Here is a 14,908-nt window from a genome sequence, read left to right as displayed (position 1 = left end):
CTGGTTTGTCAACTTAAAATTTACACCTTGAATAATTAAGGAGAGGACTACCAATGATCCCTTCAGTGTGGATGCACACCAAGCTTTAACTCTTAAGGTAACTAGCGAAAGCCGCAAGTAATGAGCATAGTAGGCAAGGGGCACTACTCCAGCAGTCTGTGGATAAGTTGATAATTTGGGTCTGACGCGACCAGTGCAGTTGCGATGACCACTGTGTCCGGGTGTCATAGTGGTCAGTGCATCTGCCCACTAAGCAGCAGACCCGGCTTCGAATCCCGGTCCAGCACAAATTTTCAATTTGCCGCTTTGTTTTAAATCAATGCCCACCAGCAACTAATGTCGTTAATTCGATTGTCTCTTCATTCATAGTGGCTGCAGAATCAAACACACCGCATACATAACCTTCAGTATGTCACACTAGCCTTTGTAATATTTTACCTTGTGTATTTTGCAAAATGAGGTTCCTGATAAGCTCTGGGGGAGGAATATGATCGTAGCCGGTTGAAATGACGGTTTCCCAAGAACCATACATTCCACCGTTATTAACCTTACGCCGCGCGAAGTGGTCGCGAGGTTAGAGGCGCCGTGTCACGAATCGTGCGGCCTCTCCCGCCGGAGGTTCGAGTCCTCCCTCGGCCATGCGTGTGTGTGCTGTCATTAGCGTTAAGTTAGTTTAAGCAGTGTGTAAGTCTAGGGACCGATGACCTCAGCAGTTTGGTCCTTTAGGAATGCACACTCGTTTGAACATTAAACTTACAGCCCTCGTGTGATAATCGCTAAGCGCCACTACGAGAAATCACAGGCATATTTATTATTTATCTGAAGAGACAAGCCGAGTGCGGTCAACACCACCTAGAGACAAGGCCCATCAACCGTCCCGTGACGTCATAACAGATAAAAAGAACGCCACACCAGGAAGGAATTATCCTAATGGGACGGAAATCGATAGACGTGACATACATGTGCAGACAATCAAATGATCACAGTTTCTGGAAAACTGGGTCATATATTCAAGAGAAAGAGCTTCACAAACTGAGCAAGGCAATAACGCGTTGATCCACCTCTGGCCCTTATACGAGGTGCATTCAAGTGCTAAGGCCTCTGATTTTATTTCTCCAGAATGGAAAGAGATATAAACATGTGCATTGTTTTAAAATGAGGCCGCATTCATTGTCAATACGTCCCAGAGATGGCAGCACCGTACGGTAGAAGGAATTTTACCGCCAGCGGCGACAATGAGAACTGTTTTAAATACTTAAAATGGCGACGTTTTCCTTACTTGAACAGCGTGCGATCATTCGTTTTCTGAATTTGCGTGGTGTGAAACCAATTGAAATTCATCGACAGTGGAAGGAGACTTGAGGTGATGGAGCTATGGATGTGTCGAAAGTGCGTTCGTGGGTGCGACAGTTTAATGAAGGCAGAACATCGTGTGACAACAAACCGAAACAACCTCGGGCTCGCACAAGCCGGTCTGACGACATGATCGAGAAAGTGGAGAGAGTTGTTTTGGGAGATCGCCGAATGACTGTTGAACAGATCGCCTCCAGAGTTGGCATTTCTGTGGGTTCTGTGCACACAATCCTGCATGACGACCTGAAAATGCGAAAAGTGTCATCCAGGTGGGTGCCACGAATGCTGACGGACGACCACATGGCTGCCCGTATGGCATGTTGCCACGCAATGTTGACGCGCAACGACAGCATGAATGGGACTTTCTTTTCGTCGGTTGTGACAATGGATGGACGTGGATACCATTTTTCAATCCAGAAACAAAGCGCCAGTCAGCTCAATGGAAGCACACAGATTCACCGCCACCAAAAAAATTTCGGGTAACCGCCAGTGCTGAAAAAATGATGGTGTCCATGTTCTGGGACAGCGAGTGCGTAATCCTTACCCATTGCGTTCCAAAGGGCACTAAGGTAACAGGTGCATCCTACGAAAATGTTTTGAAGAAGAAATTCCTTCGTGCACTGCAACAAAAACGTCCGGGAAGGGCTGCGCGTGTGCTGTTTCACGGAGACAACGCACCCGCACATCGAGCTAACGTTACGCAACTACACTCCTGGAAATGGAAAAAAGAACACATTGACACCGGTGTGTCAGACCCACCATACATGGCGCTAGCTGCGCAGCATTTGTGCACCACCGCCGTCAGTGTCAGCCAGTTTGCCGTGGCATACGGAGCTCCATCGCAGTCTTTAACACTGGTAGCATGCCGCGACAGCGTGGACGTGAACCGTATGTGCAGTTGACGGACTTTGAGCGAGGGCGTATAGTGGGCATGCGGGAGACCGGGTGGACGTACCGCTGAATTGCTCAACACGTGGGGCGTGAGGTCTCCACAGTACATCGATGTTGTCGCCAGTGGTCGGCGGAAGGTGCACGTGCCCGTCGACCTGGGACCGGACCGCAGCGACGCACGGATGCACGCCAAGACCGTAGGATCCTACGCAGTGCCGTAGGGGACCGCACCGCCACTTCCCAGCAAATTAGGGACACTGTTGCTCCTGGGGTATCGGCGAGGACCATTCGCAACCGTCTCCATGAAGCTGGGCTACGGTCCCGCACACCGTTAGGCCGTCTTCCGCTCACGCCCCAACATCGTGCAGCCCGCCTCCAGTGGTGTCGCGACAGGCGTGAATGGCGGGACGAATGGAGACGTGTCGTCTTCAGCGATGAAAGTCGCTTCTGCCTTGGTGCCAATGATGGTCGTATGCGTGTTTGGCGCCGTGCAGGTGAGCGCCACAATCAGGACTGCATACGACCGAGGCACACAGGGCCAACACACGGCATCATGGTGTGGGGAGCGATCTCCTACACAAGCCGTACACCTCTGGTGATCGTCGAGGGGACACTGAATAGTGCATGGTACATCCAAACCGTCATCGAACCCATCGTTCTACCATTCCTAGACCGGCAAGGGAACTTGCTGTTCCAACAGGACAATGCACGTCCGCATGTATCCCGTGCCACCCAACGTGCTCTAGAAGGTGTAAGTCAACTACCCTGGCCAGCAAGATCTCCGGATCTGTCCCCCATTGAGCATGTTTGGGACTGGATGAAGCGTCGTCTCACGCGGTCTGCACGTCCAGCACGAACGCTGGTCCAACTGTGGCGCTAGGTGGAAATGGCATGGCAAGCCGTTCCACAGGACTACATCCAGCATCTCTACGATCGTCTCCATGGGAGAATAGCAGCCTGCATTGCTGCGAAAGGTGGATATACACTGTACTAGTGCCGACATTGTGCATGCTCTGTTGCCTGTGTCTATGTGCCTGTGGTTCTGTCAGTGTGATCATGTGATGTATCTGACCCCAGGAATGTGTCAATAAAGTTTCCCCTTCCTGGGACAATGAATTCACGGTGTTCTTATTTCAATTTCCAGGAGTGTATTTCTTCGTGATAACAACTTCGAAGTGATTCCTCATGCTCGCTACTCACCTGACCTGGGTCCTAGTGACTTTTGGCTTTTTCCAACAATGAAAGACACTCTCCATGGCCGCACATTCACCAGCCGTGCTGCTATTGCCTCAGCGATTTTCCAGTGGTCCAAACAGACTCCTAAAGAAGCCTTCGCCGCTGCCATGGAATCATGGCGTCAGCGTTGTGAAAAATGTGTACGTCTGCATGGCGATTACGTCGGGAAGTAACGCCAGTTTCATCGATTTCGGGAGAGTAGTTAATTAGAAAAAAAATCGGAGGCCTTAGAACTTGAATGCACCTCGTACAAGCGGTTCTTCGCCTCCTAGGACTCTCTGTTCTGCGCTCACAGGCGGCACACGGGACCTGGTACACGCGTCCCGCGGGGACCACAGCACAGCTACGGCACCTGAAGATGGGATTATAACAGTCCGAAACAGGTCGTGTGAAACAAAGATATTTACAACTGAAGCGGTATTTTAATCCTCTTTTGGACATCAGATAATTCGCTCCGTTTCCGCACTGTGAAAACGGCTGCACTGTTTTCGGCGTCCCCCGACACGTTTTATGTACCATCAGCTGCTAGTGCTCTCACATGCCGTCTGTGAGTAGTTATTACACGTTGTCGTGGAACGTAGGCGGTAGTTACATGTATGTGACTGGACCGTGTAATATACAGGATGTAAAATTTAAATTAACAAACCAGAATAACTCGAAAAATAAGCATCACACGAAAAAATATGTAGTATCCGAAACTGATTACTTTCTGGGGAGGGGGGGGGGGGGGGGGGGAGACATCTGCTGGAGCTAAAATAGGGGGCGGGGGGCTTGGAGTAACCTTAAAATTTCAAATGGGAACCTCCATTTTTTTATTGCAGAATCAGATTCTACATAAAAAAACTACGTACATTTTGTCTTAAACATTTGTTTTTATTCTTGGTAGTTAGCGCTGTAATTCAAGAAAATCTATATTCTCATTTTTGCATGGAAAATGGTTATGGATAAATAAAAAATACTAATTTCCTTCGTAAATTTAGATTCCCTAAAGCTAAAACTCTCCCTCTCTCCCCATAGGCTGGGGTTTGAGAGAGAGGAATTAGAGTTTTACAAATGTTGACCACGAAACAAACAAAACCTGTTCGAATCTGTGGAATATATTAATATTTGGGTCAATATTTGTAAAACTCTAATCCTAGCGTATGGGGAGAGAGGGAGAGTTTTAGTTTTAGGGAATCAAAATTTACGAAGTAAATAGGTATTTTTTTATTTATCCGTACCCATTTTCCACGCAAAAATGAGAACATCGATTTTCTTAAATTACAGCGCTAACCACCAAGAATCAAAACAAATCTTTAGGACAAAATGTACGTAGTTTTTTATGTGGAAACTGATTCTGCATTCAAAAATGGGGGTTCTCATTTGAAATTTTTAAGTTGCCTCCCACCCCACCCCCAGCGGGCTAGGGAGGCGGGCTAATTTTAGCACCTGCAAATGTCCCCCTCGAAAAGAATCACCTTTTTATTCTACATATTTTTTCGTGTGAAGCTTATTTTTCGAGTTATTCTGGTTTGTCAACTTAAAATTTACACCCTTTATAGTTGAAACTATGGTCGCAGTCGGTGCACAGTTTAGTACACGTATGACGAATCTGCTGATATGAAAAAACAGAACAAAAATAAATGTGTTCATAGTTTAAATTCCTTTCTACGTAACCGGTAATTGGTACTTATACGTTTTTGAATATGGTATCCACAAACTTCGTCCCTTATAAAAATATGTGTGAAATCCTGTGGGACTTAACTGCTAAGGTCATCAGTCCCTAAGCTTACACACTACTTAACCTAAATTATCCTAAGGACGAACACACACAACCATGCCCGAGGGAGGACTCTAACCTCCGCCGGGACCAGGGGCACAGTCTATGTCTGCAGCGCCTTAGACCGCTCGCGACGTCCCCTATTTTCAATACACTGATTAACTCGAATTCTGAAGTACTGGTCAATTTTTCCTGCATAACAGTGGGTATACTGATTATTGCTTCGTAATCATTTTCACTCGATTGTGCAATAGTAAACAACGGATTTTGTACATCCCCATGAAAAAAGCCGCAAGGGGCTGAACTATGCGAGGATGGCAGCAACGGAACATGCCCTCTTAAGAAGATCGGACTCCCGGGGAATTTTTCCCGAAAAATACGCAACGATTAGCAGCGCGTCGTGAGGCAATTCTTCAGGCAGTTTGTCGAACAACAAAATCGTGTTCACTGAGTTGTTGCATCACTGCCGGCTTGTATGGATGCAAATGGAGGCCATAATGAATGTGTCTCACAGAGTGTTTAGAAAGTCGAAAGGTAGCTGCCTGTTAGCGTCTTGAGCGCCGAGGAACTCACCACGCTTCAGTCCGGAACCGCGCTGCTGCTACGGTCGCAGATTCGAATCCTGCCTCGGGCATGGATGTGTGTGATGTCCTTAGGTTAGTTGGGTTTAAGTAGTTCTAAGTTCTTGGGGACTGATGACCTCAGAAGTTAAGTGCCATAGTGCTCAGAGCCATTTGAACCATTTTTGAACTCACCAAACTTACTGTCTTACTTTTTCGGTGTTTTGTGTTGATCTCACAGGCCGTGATTGCCCCACTACTCTTCGTTGTAAATCTCCAATTGCCCTGAAAGTATACACATTGAAACAATTGACTGGAAACCAGAAACATGACTTGGGACGGTATACTGGCGGGTACGCGAAATGCAGGCTGCGCGGCGACAACCAACCGGACGTTGGAAAAAGTAGGTCTCCACGACAAACGAGCATTGTCTCCTCTGACGAGAATCATAAAAAAAACTTTCCCGCCTAGATTGACGCCGTCCCTTCACCGTGTTCGCCCACTGAATACCGCATTTAGATCAATTAGTTCGCCGCACTCTATATATAACTTAGAGCTGCCACTATGACCAGTTTTTTGCGCGGGAACTTAAAGAATCCAAAGAAAACATTCTCTTACTACCTCTGCACATTACGTTGAGCCTAATGAACCTTTCAAAATGGGTTAAGAGGAATCTTGCCCACAGAAAAATATTTATTTGTAATGATAACGGGCCTCAGTCGAAATGTGTCCATCTTCAGACCATTTATACACAAATGTACTGTAAATACAAGATGGTTTTAGAGGGAAGTCTGATAATAGTAGTAACATGAAAATTACATGGTATATAACCAAACGGATCAGTTGTTGTGGCTCCACGAACGCCAACTGATGAGAAGCCCAACGCAGCTGTTGCTTAAACGTACGGTGCTCCACCCACCGCATACCGCATTACGTCAGCAATAGCCAGTCAGGCACACAGAACGCAAAACAAATATTGCAGTAAGGTATATACTGAATAGTTATACGAAAGTTAATGACAAATGACGAAATAGTTACATTACATTACATAAAATAACAGATGCAGACAGCATTTCGTCAATACCTGACATACAGGGTGTCCCATTTATCTTGACCACTCTAAATAACTGTTTGTCCAGATGCACATTACAAAATGTTTAAAGCAAATGTTCTTTAGCCGTCAGGGGGACATCAGTCAGCATATTGCCTCCGTTGTAGCTTTGCTTTTTACAAAGATATGAACAGCGGTATGACTTTTTTAAATGGCATTCTGTATTTTTTATTCGGCAGTTCATTTCCTCTCCTAAAGACCTATTCAAAAATGTATCACAGTGTACCCGTTGCTGAAACACAACGTTATTAATTACAAACACAACATTGCCTCTGAGCCCCGGATCACAAACTCGTCTACTTGCTGGAGTTGTCAGAAAATAAATGAAAACCAAGTAAAAACATGACACAAAATTGACTTTGACTCTCCTGTACCATTGCCCAGGAGTAGAACATTCAAAGCTGCTCAAAGTGGTGACCGTGGACACCGATACACTGGTGCTCTCGTTGAATGAAAGAATTATTTACTGCTTCCAGGGCTGCCTGCTGAAGAGAACTACAAGCAAGCACCATATGTTCCTGCATGTCCTCTGGAGCTGTTGGAATATCGCGATAAACAACGTCTTTAATGCATCCCCAAAGAAAAAATCAGGCCAAGTAACTTTTCCTCCTCGACCAATCCGTCTGGCAGGATACCTTCGGTTCAGAACACGATGTGCACGAAAGGCATTATGTGCTGGACACCCATCGTGTAGATACCACAAAGCATTCTGGTTCTTAGAAGCACTTCATCCAGAAGAGGAGGAAGAATTCGTCTGAGGAAGTTGGGATACGCTGTGCCGTTTAGACTACCATTGGTGAAATAAGGTCCAATAACTGTAGTACCAAGCATCCCACACCAGACGTTAACTCTACATTGACGCTGATGTTCCACCTATCTAAGCCATAGATAATAATGCATGTTCCTTGTATTTACTTGCCCTCTGTTTGAGAAGGAACATTCATAGGTAAATAGAACACGGGAGAAGACGTTCGGGTTGGCGAGGATTTGCTGCTGTGCCCACTGACAAAGCTGTATACAATTCTGAAAATCATTCGCATGCAATTATTGATGTAGGTAAGGATGGAATCAGTGACGTGTAAGAATACGATGTACACTGGTTTTAGGAATGCGAACATCGTGTTCAAGATGTCGTGTGCTCACATGTGGATTCATAGTAATGGAAGCGAGAACAGTAGCTTAAGCAGTTTCGTGTGTGCGAGTGCTACGACAATAGCGTTGTCGTGGGTTGAAACTTCCCGTTTACTGAAGCGTAGCAACAAGATGAGAAAACATCCGTGGCGAAGGTGAGTTGTTGTCAGGATATCACTCTCTGTACAGTTCCGCTGCCTGCGTAGCATTTCGCCTACCTTGAACAACAACAACAACAATAAAAGAAACGTTATGTCGATGCAGTTTGTAGGAAGTACAGCCTTTACTGTATGCCTACTCTACACAACATTATTTAAAAGGACTGTACTAAATGTCCCCGTAAATAAGAAAACCGGACTGCAATTACTGTTCTGCTAACTTACACTCCCCATAGATGAGTAGCATTTCTACCTTCTCTTCGTTAGTGTATATTCTACTCACACAACTCTTCAACTGACAATGGTTGACGGAATGACTGGTGTGCTTTCTACTTATGCTTCCATTTGTCCTCTGTCAATTTCAGCACGTCAATGTGTTCCATTACCCCGAGTACCTGCACTAAGCGCTGGGAGCGTCAAGGCCAGTGTTGTGTTATGTAATTAATAACGTTGTGTTTCAGTGAATGGTACACTGTGACACATTTTTGAGTAAGTCTTTAGGAGAGGAAATGAATTGCCGAATAAAAAATACAGGGTGCCTTTTAAAAAAGTCATACCGCTGTTCATATCTCTGTAAAAAAAAAAAAAAAACAAGGCTACAAAGAAGGCAATCATACTGATTGGTGTCCCCTTGACGGCTAAAGAACATTTGCTTGAAACATTTTGTAATTAGCATCTGGACAAACAGTTATTTAGGGTGGTCAAGATAAATGGTACACCCTGCATATAGCCGAGGTAACCAGTAATTATCGACTGTGAGAACATCGATAGCCGTCTGTGGGTATTTGCCGAAAACTCGTAGGTCGTTGCCATCAAAGAGAGTGGCTAACTGACGCCAGCATGTCCCATGGAGACGACATTGAGTTATCGATTTGCGCCATCCAGCAGAAGACGATTTCAGCGGCTGGAGTTTAAAAATACATTGGCATGCAGTCACGTTTGTAGAAATGCCTATCACTTACTGCAGAGTGCTCCTGGATCGTAGTTCCAGTGAAAATTCTGGATTGATTGATGCCACTGTTTAGCATGGAAGAGGCTTGGAAGTGTCGGTATGCGCTTTTTGATGGAGGACGATCTCAAAGCTACAAGAGCGACTAGCTAATACAGAATTCTGGTATGTAAGGAAGACAACGGTAGCGCTTATATTTAAAATCCCTCAGATGACAGCGACCAAGCGTCCAACAAAATACCAAGTAAAATAGGCGTACATTAATATCTATTGTGTGAAAATGCGTTACATCAAAAGAATGCTATGACACAAAAACCATCGACCGTTAAAGGTACTCAAAATAGGAAACAAAAAGCTTAAGAAATGAAAATTTAAAAGATACTGCAAACATAGTTGTTTACAATCACGAATTTTCCATTAAACTAAATGAAATGTGCGCACATAATGTCAGATGCGTGCAAAGACAGGTTACATCAATGAAACACTACGACACTAAACATCGTGACGAATTAAGATAGTCGTAAATGTAAAACAAAAAACATAAGCAGTCTAAATTTAAAAAAAAAACTGTGAATATAGTCATTTACAGACATAAAAAATACTGTAAAATAGCAACAAACATGAAATTAAAATTATTATTTCGAGAAATAAGAAGAGCAATAAAAACAAAAAGAAGGGAGAATGCATTCTGTAGTAAGCCTACAGCAAGATCATCAGATTTTCCCTTATGTTCGTTTTTATTCATCAATTTTTTATTTCTCCATATAATAATTTTAATTGCATGTTTGTTGCAATTATATGGAATTTTTCTTGACTGTAAACAATTATATCTACAGAATCTGCTAAATTTTGACTATTTATTCTTTTTTTCATATTTTGACTGTCCTGATAGGTCCAATTTATTTCGTGTCATAGCTGCTTTTGATGTAACCTATCATCGGACGTTAGATGTTAATGTACACCTATTGTACTTGTTATCTTGTTCGTCTCTTGGTCACAGTCATCTTGTAGATCTGACATACAACGCTACTGCTGTCTTACTTGCATACCAATATTCTGTATCAGGTCGTCGCAGTCGCAGCTATGAAATTGCCTTCCTCAAAACGTGCATTTCGACACTTCTGAGCCGCTTCCGTGATAAACAACGGCATCGCTTGAGCAGTATTTGCACTGCTATTACGGTCTAGGAGCATCCTACAATACCTGACATGCAATTATACAAGTCTGCCTACATGCCAGAGCGTTTTTAACATCCAGTCGCTATCGCAGCCCTGAAATCGGCTTCTGCTGGATGGTGCTTATCGATACCTCAATGCCGTCTACATAGGAACTATTGGCGCGTAAGTTAGCCGTCCTCTTGAGTGGCATACGATCTACGAGTTTTCGGCAAATACCCACGGATGGCTATCGATTTTCTCACAGTCGATTATTATTGGTTTTGTTGGGTATATATAAATTTTAAAATGCAATCTCCATAAGTTATTTTATACAATTTAGTGTATCTACTTCTTTATTTGTTATTAATTTTTGTGTAACTATGCTGCATATGCCTTGTTGCAATAACTGTTTTCCGTCCTGTATGCCTCGCTGAGTATATTGCAGAGTCATACGCATCGTTGTTGAAGGAGCCCTGAAGACTAGATTAGAGTAACTGCTCAATGCACAGAGGTATCTGAACAGTCAATCTTCCTGTGCTCCATGTATGGGTCGAACGGGAAGAAACCCTAATATGTGGTACAATGGAAAGTACTTTGCGCTGTGCACTTCACAGTTGTTTGCAGAGTTGGTATGTATGTAGATACAGAATGAGGATGGAAGTCAATTTCGTCTTTTCCAAAGAATCATCATGGTATTTATTGTGAGCAGAAAACTTAAATCTAGTTCGCCAGATAGAGATTAAATCCCAATCCTCCTCAAAGAAAATCTAATGTTTAAAACACTGTGCCACATTGCTCACTTTCCTAAGATGAATGATATGGATAAGAAAATGACTTCACCACAGCCTCATATTCAAAACGTCTTGATTTCCGTGCAGTATGTACTCAGTTGAAATTTTGTAACAGGTTAATTCTGTGTCTGGCCTCATTTTTTGTGTATTGTGTGTACTTTTTTTAGTTTCATTCGTGTTCTAAATTAGATTACATGTAGAAAAGACAACGGATAAAATCATCTTAGGACATAAGAATTACTTTTGAATAATACCGCATTTAATTGTAACACCTTAATGTCCCAATATAATCTAATCAGTCACATGGTTAAATCAAACTCAGAGATGAAAAGAAGTCAGCGAGACAGTGTTTCCTGTACAAGGCAGTGGCATCACCACATAGCTAGCGAGCCTGTGCTGGTAGCACTGTGCCCTCAGTGCGGTATTCTCAATTAACAGAGAGAAATAGTAATGTTCAAATGGCTCTAAGCACTATGGGACTTAACATCTGATGCGATCAGTCCCCTAGGGCTTAGACTTAGAACTACTTGTACCTAACTAACCTAAGGACATCACACACATCCATGCCAGAGGCAGGATTCGAACCTGCGACCGTAGCAGCAGCGCGGTTCCGGACTGAAGACCTAGAACTGCTTGGCCACAGCGGCCGGAAAGAGAACGTGCAAGAACGGGACCAACGGCGACTGAAGAAAATCGTTCAACGTGACACAAGTGAGATCCTTCCGCAAATTGCTGCTGATTTCAATGCTGGCCATCGACAAGTGTCAGCGTGTGAACCATTCCATGAAACATCATCGATATGGGCTTTCGGAACCGGAGGCCTACTCGTGCATACTTGATGCCTGCATGACACAAAACCTTACGCCTCGCCTGTTGGAGTGATATGCGACCCCTGATAAGTCTAGATACGACTCTGACAGGTGACACGTACCTAAGCATCCCGTCTGACCACTTGCATCCACTTATGTCCATTGTGCATTGGGCCGGACTTGGGCAATTCCAGCAGTACAATGCGACACCCCACACGTCTAGATTTGCTACAGAGTGGTCCCAGGAACGCTCTTCTGAGTTTAAACACTGCCGCTGGCCACCAAACTCCCCAGACATGAACATTATTGAGCATATCTGGGATGCCTTCCAACGTGCTGTTCAGAAGAGATCTCCACTCCGCCGTACTCTTACGGATTTATGGACACCTCTGCATGATTCATGGTATCAACTCCCTCCAGCACTATTTCAGACATAAGTCGAGTCCATACCACTTCTGCGTGCTCGCTGGAGCTCTACGCGATATTAGGCGGGTGTATACGTTTCTTTGGCCCTTCAATGTATAATCTATTCATTATGCGAGTGTTCAAATTAAGAGGCATTTCTGTAAACGTAACGGGAATTAAAAATCAACTTTTAGTCTTAAGCGCGCTAGTTAGCAAACCTGCGCTCATGATTCATCTTGTAGTAACATATTAAGGATTGAAAATAATAGACCAGTAACTGTAGGATGTAGTATTTTAGACTTCTATGTGTGAATCAAAGCTTTAGAGGCGTATGATTCGAAAAAATACCGTAATGCAAATCCCAGACTGCACAACTTTTCTGGGTTTCAGTATTACTTGTGTCACCAGGCACAAACTCGTCCACGTCAGATGTGATGCAGGAAGAACAACAGCTGCTCATTACAACTGTATTTGGTGAAACTCTCCGAGATATTTTCTGCAGTGAAGTATAGCATGCGGTGCCACGTACCCTATAGGACTGTACCTTCCGTGCTTTGGCTCCCTTATAAGAAACTAATCAAGGAAGCTCCAAAACAATCAAGCGGCTCGAAAACCTGGACACTGGCCTTTACTTTTTCGTTTTATTTATTTTATTGGTTGTGTACGCTTTTGTTTGTGATTTTTAGAGAGAAATAACCATTAAATAATAAATAGTAATATGAATACTGGTTTATGGCGGTTCGAGCGAATGACAAATGACACAGGGGCTGTATGAGAATGTGAGTGTTATAATGTAGGACGTACGGCCTGCCTGATGAAAGGGGCTTGCAAGAATGGCAGAAGTCTTAGTTTATTTTAGAACATAAATCTGTCAGCAATCCGGATGAAAATGGATGCCGACTCTGGCCTTTATTTTGTTGTTGTTGTAAATATTGCAGCATAGGTAGGCGTGCCTAATTAGCTGTGTAGTTGCGTTTGTTGCAGCTGATGAACGCTTCCTTCTCGTACTTCATGGTGCTGAGGGAGTTGAACGCCGAATAGTATTCACTTCCAGAAAGACACTAGCACCGCCATGTAGTTCTAGCACAAAGTTCTCCACCTCTGTTTAACCAATAAAGTGTTTAACCAAAACTTAGCCTTACCTTTCTTTCTCATTTAAACTTAAGTAAGGAGAAAAACATAGAAATACGTTACGCATCAAGAAATAACCAAGTATCTCAAAACAGCAGCCTAAGAATCTTTTACCTAGAGATTACGCAGAAAGAACAGAGCCACATAAAACATTAAAAGCAGCAACAAGTCACTTATGAACGGAGGTAGCACAAAAGTTCAATAAAATCATTACTAACATACTTGTACATCGGGGTTATCAACATCCATATTTTTAATTACTACGCAGTGTCACCATTATGAACAAAGCGCTAGATCGAGTAACGCTGAATTCTCTTGACAATTCAGACACCAGTAAGGCCCCCTACTTAGTTACGCATGGCTAATTCTTAGAAACAAAGACTTTATCACTAATAACATTGTTCAGAACGACTCAGATATAACTGAAAGCAAATGAAAACTACTAGTAAATTATTTGTATTCGGATGATTACTAGCTGATGTACAACACACAGATAACGCAGACACACGTGGTTAAACACAACAGTGCTAATCATAACAGTTGACTTCGAGATCAACATCATGATGGCAATAAGACGCACAAATAGTCAACTGAGTCTCCCAAGCCTTAAGACGAATGTCAAGTATACAACTTGTAATCATATTGATAATTGTAATAACGTTTTGTAATACAGCAATCAGATTTGTTCTATTCCAGGAAGATTTCGTCGAGAAATTAGCTGACGTTTTTTTTTAATCCCCACACCCTTAAAATGGCCTGTTATGGCAGACAAAATAGCAGGGCCTAAATCTCCGTGCACCTTCTCAGCATATCAATATCTGACTCACACTGAGATGAGAAAAGTCATGGGATAGTGATATGCACATTTACAGATGGCGGTAGTATCGGGTACACACGGTATATGCAAGGCCAGTGCGTCAGCGAAGTTGTCATTTGTACTCAGGTGATTCACGTGGAAATGTCTCCGACGTGATTATGGCCGCACGACTGAAATTAACAGACTCTGAACGCAGAATGATAGTTGGAGCAAGAAGCATGGGACATTCCATTTTGGAAATCGTTAGGGATTTCAGTACTCCAACATCCACAGTGTCAAGACTGTGCTGCGAATTTCAAATTTCAGGCATTACCTCTCACCACGGACAACGCAGTGGCCGACGGCCTTCTCTCAACGACGTACATCAGCGCCTGTGTGTAGATTTTTCAGCGTTAACAGTCAATCAACAGTGCGTGAAATAACTGCACAAATCAACATGGGACGTATGACGAACTTATCCGTTAGCACAGTGCAGCGAAATTTGGAGTTAATGGGCTATGCCAGCAGCCGACCGACGCGAGTGCCTTTGCTAACAGTAGACATCGCCTGCAGCGTCTTTCCTGGGCGTCTGACCATACTGGTTAGACAATAGACGAATGGAAACAGTGGCCGGGCCAGATAAGTCCAGATTATAGCTGGCAAGAGCTGAC

The 14,908-nt window shown here is 43.7% G+C and overlaps 1 pseudogene; it reads left to right on the top strand.

Moving 5' to 3' along the window:
* LOC126273434 (odorant receptor Or2-like) overlaps positions 1–13,351 on the top strand; it is a 37,683-nt pseudogene extending 24,332 nt beyond the window's left edge.
* Positions 13,352–14,908: the final 1,557 nt, after the last annotated feature.

Source organism: Schistocerca gregaria, chromosome 5 (genome assembly GCF_023897955.1).
Source record: "Schistocerca gregaria isolate iqSchGreg1 chromosome 5, iqSchGreg1.2, whole genome shotgun sequence".
NCBI lineage: Eukaryota > Metazoa > Arthropoda > Insecta > Orthoptera > Acrididae > Schistocerca > Schistocerca gregaria.
Note: the sequence above shows the minus strand (reverse complement) of the source record. Positions and strands in the feature narration are given on the sequence as shown.